Below are 10,494 nucleotides of genomic sequence, written 5' to 3' on the forward strand. Positions count from 1 at the left end.
CTTTTTGAAACCAGTGGAGTTGCACCCCTGCTGGTCATTAGAAATAATACAGGCATTATCATCACTTTTCAGACTGGGAAGCTTTTATAAAATCAGTGGCCTAAATGCATGTTGAAATGAAGTCGAATAAGAATAAAGTCAAATAGAATAGAAAAAAATGTGGGTCATGAGGAAAGCCAAGGATGGGGGCTGGTATGTAAATAAGTCTTTGAAGAGTCAAGCATTTAAATTGTGATTTGGATTCCAAATCATACACCCCAGATTACATGTTTTCCTGCTTAGTCACATCTTGAAGAAATGTCAAACCCTACAAGTTTAAGGAAAATGTTGCAGATGACGGAAAATGATACTTGCACTTTTTATGATTCATGGTCAAAGCTGCTCTTACAAACTTGCTGTTGCTCCAATGTGTTCGTTTAATCCTTGTTCATTTGTAATGTGTTACACATGAATATGCATGACTAATAAAATATATCATATAATCTGATGAAAATTATAAAATGCTCTGCGATTGAGGCCAAAAGATTGAAATATGTCGCAGTGGGGATTTGTTGCACTGAATGAGGTTTGTGGCCAAGAGGCAATGTCACCTCACCTCAAAGCGAAAAGTGGCTACAACACAAACCACATTGATTCCTTGATTACGCCTGTGTGTGCTCCCATGGAAGACCAAAAAGACACAACTGTGGCTTGAGATATGGAAAAACAGATTAAGTAGATTATAGAGTACTGCACTCATATCACCCAAATCACCGAGAATATAAATGGGCCATTTTGTTCCACTGCAAGGAGGCCCTGACTGTGTCTTCTATTGATGGCACTGTAACAATGCTTTGCTTAAATAAAGTACCATAACATTTGGTCAATGAGTAATTTTGGTAGATGGCCTGCACTGATCTGATTCGTCTCTGTGGCCAGGAGCTTTCATACATTCCCTCCGTTCTGTTGCCAGCGTTTTAGCTGACAGTTACAGTGGAAAAGGTAGGAGCAGTAGCAGCGGTAGCTCACTGTTTTCCATGTTCATCACCTCCCACAGTGTATGGATTGGGTGGTTTCCAACACAGTGGTTTTGGGTTACAGTAACCTCCAGCTGGACAGAGCGTTGTTTCCACGGTGCTGGGAAGCTGCGGTGCCATGCGTCCCTCCGCAAGCTTCTGCAACAAGCCAATCTAAAGCCATCACTCTTGAAGGCAGCACTGGGGTGGAAAAGTAGTGGAAAAAGGGTTTTTATACGTTTATTCTTGTATGATTTAGTCTGTTATTTTTTTCCCCTGCATTTGTTTTTATTTGGGGAAATTGGCACTATTAAAAATATGTCAAAAACGCCAACTATGTTCACAACCCCTTCGTTAACATTGTCTGTGTGCCATTTGGTGCTGGGTAGTGAAACTGAACAGTGAAACTGATCAAGCTTTTGTGGTTGGAAAAAAATCACTGATGCATGTTGTTGAAAACAATGTTGATGAAGGTGGCGAAGGTCAACCAAAACAATGAGCTTAAAGATGCTAAAAGGGGAACTGCAGAATTGGCTTAAAATTCTCTGTGGGTTCATCACTTCCAACAACACCTTTAATACATAAATAATCATGTGTCCATTGTTGAAGTAGAAATACTAATTATCAATGTTTTAAAGAAATTTATTTATAGCTCCATTTCAACCCATCGGCTACTGTACCTTCTAAATTCTGCGCTAGATAAAAGCGGTTGGCACCGACCAGAAGTCTTTTTTCCAGGTCCAACATCTGGCTGTCAAAGAATGCCAAAACCTGGCTATAAAGGAAAGGAAGCTGCTAGGTGGACCTGCAATAACATAAAAGACCATTATGAACATATTTGAGTGAAGTTGATCCATTGCCTTTTCCAACGGAGCAACTGAGACTTCTTTGAGGAAGACTCAAACACAGAGGTGGCAGAGCAGCTGGGTTTACATGTGTAGTAACGGCTGTCTTCTAGTCTCCGATGTGTAATGCCATGATATGTCGGTGATGCTGTAGATCAGCAGAGCCCCGATTGCTGAAATAAAGTGCTTAGTGTGTGATTGCATATGATTGAGGGTGGAGGGGACCGGTGTATGCTCATGTATACACGTGCATGCTCGCTGCCTGCACACCAGCGTAAAGCCGATAGGGAGAGCAGCATGTCTGGAATCATTTAAACAGAGTGAGAACACATTCCTGCATGTGGAATCATTCCTCCCAATAGAAGTGTCATTGTTTCCAAAGACAGCTTTGCTTTCACCACGATTCAGGTAGCATTTTCCCCCCTTATACTTGTTATTTTTCCTGTCAGCTGTACAGAGTTTTACAAATATGTCGGGAGTGAATCCAGGAAGAAGTTGTGACTATATGGATCCAAGAATTTTGATTTCGGTGACCCAGTTTGGGGAACCGGAGACAGAAATACAGCAGTGTGTTCATTTCTTTGGTACATCCTGGATGCATGTTTTTAAATGACATTGTGTGAAGTGCATGCGGTGTGAGGGACATACAGGAAACAGACGGACACTGCAATTGAAGGAGAGGGTACAAACAGATCCATCTGAAGTTATTTAAGTAACAAGGCTGCTTTTTTTTAATTGCCAAACCAAAAATGTGTTGCGCAATATCTGACTGTGACACTCAAACACTCTGGTCCCTATTTAATTTTTGAAAACAATATTTCATCCCTTTTCAAAGCTTCAAAGCTCTGTCATTTCTTAAAACAGCTGCTTAACAGCTGAGTAAGTACAGTGTTGCATTTGCTGGGGCCAATTTTCAGCGGAGGATTAATACACATGTATTGCTCCCGGACTATTTACAGCAGCAGCAGAACGGTGCATGTGGAGAATGACTCAAAATAAACTAAAGCGCCTATGTTTGTCGGAATGACTGAACATGTCAGCCGGTGCAACAGCGTGACTCTCTGATGTGTTTTTAATGGTTTTCGGACAACAACAGGGCTCAGCGGCACAGAGCACTAAGATTTATCAATCTTTGTCCACACAGACCAATGCTTTCAGGATCACGTCATTGTTGGTTTTATTCATGATGTGTTGCTAATAATAGAAGCTACAGAATATTACGTATCCTTAATTTCAGTAAGAGTTCTTGGTCGTTTCTTTTTTAACATCTGTAACACTGACATTTTCATTTAATGTTGCATGTCAATGCTTCAGTGACCCAAGTTTGCTTCACCACTTTTGTCTACTCTGACACAGGAGCAGACAGCTTGTCCTATTCAGGAAAACTATAGCATGTATGCAGGCTGACTGTGAAAGGAGCTTATTCAGCCCATATTAAACATCTCTTTTTGGATAATGACCTCTAGTGGCCATAGTAATTACTACAGCAGCAAAAGAGGGAAAAGCCTGCATAGGGAGGTGGTCAGGGATGAACAGTCGGATTAGCAAGCTCCGGACTTTTACCCAAGTGACTGCTGTTCAACACTGAGTTATTCGAACTTACTAATGAAGTGAAATCATGTCATATACATAATGAAGTTACATAGGTAACTTGTTGATTTGAACTCAAACCACTTTAATTTCTTAAACCAAACCAAGTAATTTTAGTCGCCAAACCTAACCAAACTGCGAAATACGACAAATGTCTGGTATACAGCAATGTTCATATAGTTTTGGGAAAAGTGATGCATGCCTTTTTTGGAGTCACTGGCAATCGACCTATACAATTTTTTGGGTTTGAGGATGTATTGGGAGTACTAACTGTATACTCAGAACCTACCCTTTTTAAATGTAAATCTTATTCATTACAAAGACATGTTTGTAGATTTATAGTTGTTATAAGTGTTTCCATTTGTGGGCCGGATAAAGATAATGCTGAACGGCTTTTAAGACACCACAGTGTGCATGAGCTTGTCCTCCTTGAATTCCATGATGGTCCATCATGTGCAATCATTGAGCGCCATGATCTGAACCAATAAAAATGTTCTGAAAAAAATCTGACTTTAATTTAAAACCCTGAAATACATTCTCTTGAAACTCAAAGCTAATTTGAAGCCAAAAAAACCTGATGCACTGCTTTGTGGCCCGGTGTCTGAGATCCGTAGTACACGGGCAGTAACTCATACCAGTCAAATGTATGTGGCACGGGCGGCCAGCCACATAGTTCCCTGTGGTGAAGGCCACTGCAGAAAGCAGCACTGGAATAGCAGTTTATTACTGGCCACCAAGTCAAGCCCAGCTCAGCAAATTGATACCTTGGAACAAATATAACATAGAAAATCACATATACGCATAAACTGTGAAGCTAACGAACACCCATGCACGACTACTCTCGTGGAGGGAGATGGACACACAAACACACACACACACAACGCGGACATATACGCACACACAGTAGAAGTTAAAGCCTATACTTTGACAGTTCCTGTTTAGGTGTAAGTGGGTGAGAAATGTGGGCACATTGTTCCATCTCTAAGAAAAGTTGCAGTAGTTCACTGAGGAGAGGCGCTCGAAATAAGACTTGAGATTGAGGGTTGGATAACGAAAGGGTCCTTTGCGGACAAAAGAAAAAGGGACAGAAGTGACGTGCGTGTGAAGGAATCTTCTGCTTTCATACTCAATATGACATGATTCATCTTGGAAAAACTTCGTTTTTTAAGGGAGAAGAAACAATCCCAGAGTTTCATAGAAAGCGCTCGCTCCTGTGACAAACGTGACAAGTGGCCCCCGTCAGCCAGCGATCATCTGAGTGTAATTGAAACCATGATGTCACATCAATGCCTTATAGCTGCTGCTGTGCGACAGAAACCACTGTTACCCACATTTGCCAATAGCGGGCGGTTTTGTCAGACAAGCTCCAGATATATGCTACGCTAATGGTCTGGGCTTAGGTTTGGCACCAGACGTTTTGGCCGAAGCTCGATCACACTCAATAAAGAAGCAAATACAACTGACTGACAGACCACTTTTATTGCACCACTTACTACTTCACACAATGCGCGAGTCCTGATAAATTCAATCTGATCTGATTTGTGATAGAGAATTTTGAGCAACACATCCCTGAAAACGACCTGGACTTGTAAATGCTGCCCGATGATTTGACTCATAAAAAATGTTTCAGTAAAGTTATCCAAGTTCTGGCTTGACGCAGTATAGTGCCGATGAGGTTTTAAAACAGCCAGCATCATTTGTTTTTTAGCGTCTTTGCCGAGAGGACTGCAGTGTAAGAGAAGTATGCAGAGTTTTTAATATGAAACGTTTCTTAGAGTGTCAACAACAAACAGCAAATGTCCCCCAAAGTGTTAAACTCATTACACAGACAGAGTGTGCCCTCAGGGGTTATGTTTCTCTACATTACATCTTTGGCTTGTCATTACTGGCGCATTTAGAGCATTGTAATGGAGATCAGGGTTTTGAATACATTAAATGGTTCATTGTAAGGTGTGTGGGGTTTTTTATTTTTTTTTTGACAGGGAGAGTAGGATTTTGATTGGTGGGGGACTGGCCATCCTTTCTGGGTTTATATTATCTTGATTTGTTGCCTAGCATTTATGAAGTATTTAAAAATGTAATCTGTAAGTGTGTAGCTAACTGGGAAAATAGCAACGCTCACCTCTTCCTGGTTCTCTTCAGCAGGGGGCGGAGGTAAGAGACACAACACCTGGTCAAGAGCTCCAGAATTAAACCATTTGGGGAGGCAGATATGCAAACAATACTGATTTATGAGATTAGTTGGGTGGTATGTGTTTTTGGTTAAGTGATAGGATTTATATTTATGTAAATTATTAGCATATTTCAGTTGTATGGTTGTTGTTTTTTTTAATAAATATTTATCATTCTTACATTGTGGTCCCACCTGTCTGGTTTGCTCACCTATAAACCTGCAGCAGGGAGGGTATATATAGCAGTTAGTTGCTTTTGCTGGTTATTGGTGTGTTGGTGTATACAGAGTCACTAAATGTCAAAAGTGTGTGTAGCATTTTACCTCTGTGTGTCATGTTTCTCTGTGAGAAGACCTAAAGCCATCATCTGTCCATCCGAAGACCCCGCAGTTGTATAGCTTTTTTAGAAAAGCCATAGATATTCTTTTTATAATCCTTATCTGATATTTTGAACATGAAATGTGAATTTACAGATCAAAAGCAAAATATTCGTCCCTGAAATGTGGTGGAGTAGAGGTGCATAGCAGCACAAAATGAAAGCAGGTTACATCTAAATTGTACTTGGGAACAATAATTGAGGAAACATGCTCAGTTATCTTCTACCTCTGGAGGACTGTAAGGAAAACAAGGAACTGAAATGACAGAGTTCATCACTGAAATAATGTGTCGACTCAAATTAAGTGCAAAAATATCAATACGCGGATAGAAAGATGGAGAAAAGCGATTGTGATCATTATCGCTGTATTTCAGATTTCAAGCCAGCCAGGCAAAATGAAATTGAAAGTGAAATTGAAACTGAGAGAGAGAAAGAGAAACTGAGTGAGCTCAGGCAGAAAGCTCTCCCCTCTGTAAACTTTAAAATGTCAATAAACTTGCTGCCCACATCCAGGCCGCATTGATGGAGTCACCGGGCGCAAGATTTCTTGCTTTTTCACCCCCCTTGGTTTTTCTGTGATTGTTGTTTGCTGAGCAATTTGGCTTTCATTCAGGTAGAGGAGACCCCTAGTGCTTGAAACTCACAAGTGCACTTGCAGGGCAAAAGCAGGGCTGTTTATGATGTGCGATGGTCCTCTGCGATTGTGGTGCATTTAGGGATGAGCAGATAATGGACAGAAAATAGACGCCCGGGGACAGGTTGGACGGGGGGAATCTCATTCAGCTGCAAACTCTCACAACTCTGGAGGTTTTTAATTTGATCTGGCTGGAAGTGGATTTTTCCAGAACGCTTCGTGGAAGACCTCCAAAATTAACTTCCTGGATATTCTACAGGGCCTCTATGTCTACATCCATTCTCATACCCAAACGGTGCTCTGGCCAACTTTAGGGTGGTGGTGGTGTGTATTCGTCGGTGTTGGAAATCCATATTGAGAAATAAGAAACAGCAGTTGAAGAAAATACAAGCAAGAAAAACAGTAAGAGCTTGTTTTTTTTCTGTTGCAGTAATCATATATGAAGATCAGATGACAGTGTCAGGGTTAGTCAAACAGTGGCAGTGAGAAAAAACATGAAGTGATAGTATGGTGGCAGTGATTGGGAACCTGGGTGAAGGAAACCCCCCTGTCAAAAGATCCATTCGAGGGGTTGCGAGACGAATCAGAAAAGGGGGAAGCTTAGTTTCAAGACATGCTTATTTTTTCCTCTATTCTTTTCTTTTGTTAATTACTGAATGGTTTTACTTCTTCAGGACCTTGTTTTTTTAAGCGTGATTTATAATCCAGACAACCTTTTTATTCTACTTTAGTTCTTTTTGGAGCTTAGGTTAACTTGAGCAGTAACAGTGTGCTCTTATTTTGAAGTCAAAATGAGTGTTCAACATTCATATTATTAGCTGACTGCTGATCATGTGATTACATTTACAAGTGGTATGTCTGTTTGCATCCCTTCCGGCATGCACTGGGGCAATATGAAGGTAGATTTGTGTCTTTATTATTCAATCAAAAAAAAGTTTGCCTCAATTAAAATATATATTTTCAATAAAAAAAAACCTTCACGTCAATCAAAAAAACCCTTTTCAATCAAAGAAAAAAAGTGTTTTAATGCAAAAATATAGTTGAGACTCAAAAAAATGCATTTGAACACTGTTTTTCTTTGATTGAAAATGTTTTCTTTGATAGAAGTAAAGGTTTTTTAGTTTGAAGCAACCAAAAAAAGTTTGCTTCAATCAAAATATATATTTTCAATAAAAAAAAACCTTCACTTCAATCAAAGAAAACATTTTCAATCAAAGAAAAACTGTGTTCAAATGCATTTTTTTGAGTCTCAACTATATTTTAGCATTCAAACACTTTTTTTCTTTGATTGAAAAGGTTTTTTTTGATTGAAGTGAAGGTTTTTTTTATTGAAAATATATATTTTGATTGAAGCAAACTTTTTTTTGATTGAATAATAAAGACACAAATCTACCTTCATAGGGCAATAGATTCATGGACATAAGCCTAATTTCATGTGTGTTCCTACATTTTGTTCTACATTGTGCCACAGTTTCTATACTTTCACCAGTGTTGACCAATTATATATTAGTAGTGGATGTTGTTTGACTACATGTGATGGGTTTGGTTTTAAGCTAAGTGAGTTCTGCAGTTAATCATTTCATGTATTTCAGTGTTTGAATAACAAATTCCCCTTTACTGTCAATTTAAAACCCTTGTGTTGTGTGGCTGCATTGGTCTTTTAGTTAAGTTAAGGCCTTTTTTCTCATTACATCTCAAACTACATTTGGATTGATTCTGTTTTGGTGTCCAAACTCTTCGTATGCAGTATATCTTAATCACGTATAAATATGGATGACTGGAGTTGGTCGTATCTAAAAATGAGTTCACAAACCATCCTTGAGAAATCAAAAAATGCAAACTCATGTCTAATCATTTCTAGCATGGATAATGCAGGTGTCTTCCTGTGAAGACTATGGAGGTCACACATTTCATATACTGTAAAAACCACTTCAAGAGACGCTCTTAAACAGTTGCTCTCCACCATCAGTCTGTGCAGTCTTCTATCGCAAAGATGTTATTTGACAAGAACCTATCATCCATCCATCCCAGCCGCCTCCCTCCTGTCAGCACCGTGAAGGCTGGATGATTAGAAATGATGGTGAGTTTAAATACACATCCAGTTGAGTCTCCTGCCATGTTTTTTTTTTTTTTTTTGCTTGGCATCCAAACTGAGCATCCACCCTCTGACTGTCAGTGAAAACCTTGTTGCCCCTTCCGAACATGAACTGTCAGGGCTAGAAAAACGACTAGATAAAAGTCACTGATATCATCACTGAGTGCATTTGTTTTATTGTGTGCTGAATTCCATCTCTCCCCACTGACATAACTATCATGAGGTGAAGGTCTATAAGCACAAAGCTTACAAAGGAAATAACTGTCTTTTGAAGTAGAATTAAATGGCTTAACATATTTGCTTTATCACATTTTATCTCTGTATTTTTTATTCAAACAACTTTGTCCTCTCAAAAATGTGTACTTCTTTTTGTTGCATCCCTGTGATGTTTGTACAGAGGGATGTATATTCAGAAAGCGTTTTCACGTGCTGAAGGGGAAAGTTTCGCTCATATAAAGCAAGAAGGAACAGTGATGCCATGTACGTTTTTCTCATGAAAAACTAGGTTAAACGTCAATATGGAAAAGGGATGTGCTTTATTACTCCACCCCCTTGTCTCTCCCTCGTCTGCATTCTCTCCCCCTTTTTCTCTCTCTGTGTCTCTGAGAAAGAGCACATTGTTTCTTGATTAAAACACCATGTGTTCGGAGTACACAGGACTGAAGGAGGTGCAGTGTAGGAGAGATTGATAGCTGATGATGTCCCCCACATAGGGCATCCATTAGGAGTTACATGTATTGACACTTTGAAAACTTCCTGTGGTACTCAGTATGAGTTAGCAATATTCACTTTTTGAAGTTGAGTGCTCAGTTTTTGTGGGATCTAAGATGTAAAATAATCGCTAACTGCATTTATTAACCTGCCTTGTTTCTACATGTGGAAATTCCTGTGAAAAAAAAGCAAATTGCTTCAGAATGGATGTAATCCAAATGTGAAAATGTAATGTTCTTATGGGGAAATTTTCATTCATATGTGAAAACAGCCAAATTATGTAAAAGCCCAAGACCTAACTTGTTTCGATATGTGGATATAAATGTGGACGTGAATTTCTTAATAATAGATGTAATTCACATGTGAACATTTGACAAAAGCCAATCACATGTGAAAATGTCCAGTTCACATGTGACGTTTTTATCCTTCACATGTTAAAATGTGTTTCCTGCCTGTCCTCATCAGACCATATAGGTTGACTATGAAAGCAGCTTATAATGACCCATATATACATTTCTTGTGAGGCTGCGACCTCCAGTGGCTGAAGTCATTATTGTGGCTGCAAGGAAGGGAGTGAGGAGAAGTAGCATAAAGTGGTACATCCCCATTTTGAGTGGAGGGTTAAACAATGAGGACTGTCTTTCAGGAGATTGATGGTCATGCCCAGCATGAAACCAAAGGTCAAGGGTAAGTTCTCTTAACTTACTAAAGTAGATAAGTTAGGGAGCAGGATTAAGGACAAATTGAATACTACTGAGAATCCAACAGAAGCTCTATCCTTGCTGAGCCAGCTACTAACATGGCCAATTATAAATAAATAAATGAATTAGAAGTCTTCGCAATTAAAGGGAAACGCTCGCCAAAATGCAACCTAGGCTTTTTTTGTGAATGTATATGAGTCAAACCTTCATGTAAAAGCATAATTACGACGAAAGAGGCACTTTTAAGATTTACCGTATTTTCGTTTTCGGGTCAAACTCATTTTCATTGGGAGTGCTATGGGAACTTTTACGATAGCATCAAAATCGTTATTTTTTAAAAACACTAAGAAGGCTCGACACAACATGAAACTTTGCT

This window comes from Sparus aurata, chromosome 21, assembly GCF_900880675.1.
Source record: "Sparus aurata chromosome 21, fSpaAur1.1, whole genome shotgun sequence".
Lineage (NCBI taxonomy): Eukaryota > Metazoa > Chordata > Actinopteri > Spariformes > Sparidae > Sparus > Sparus aurata.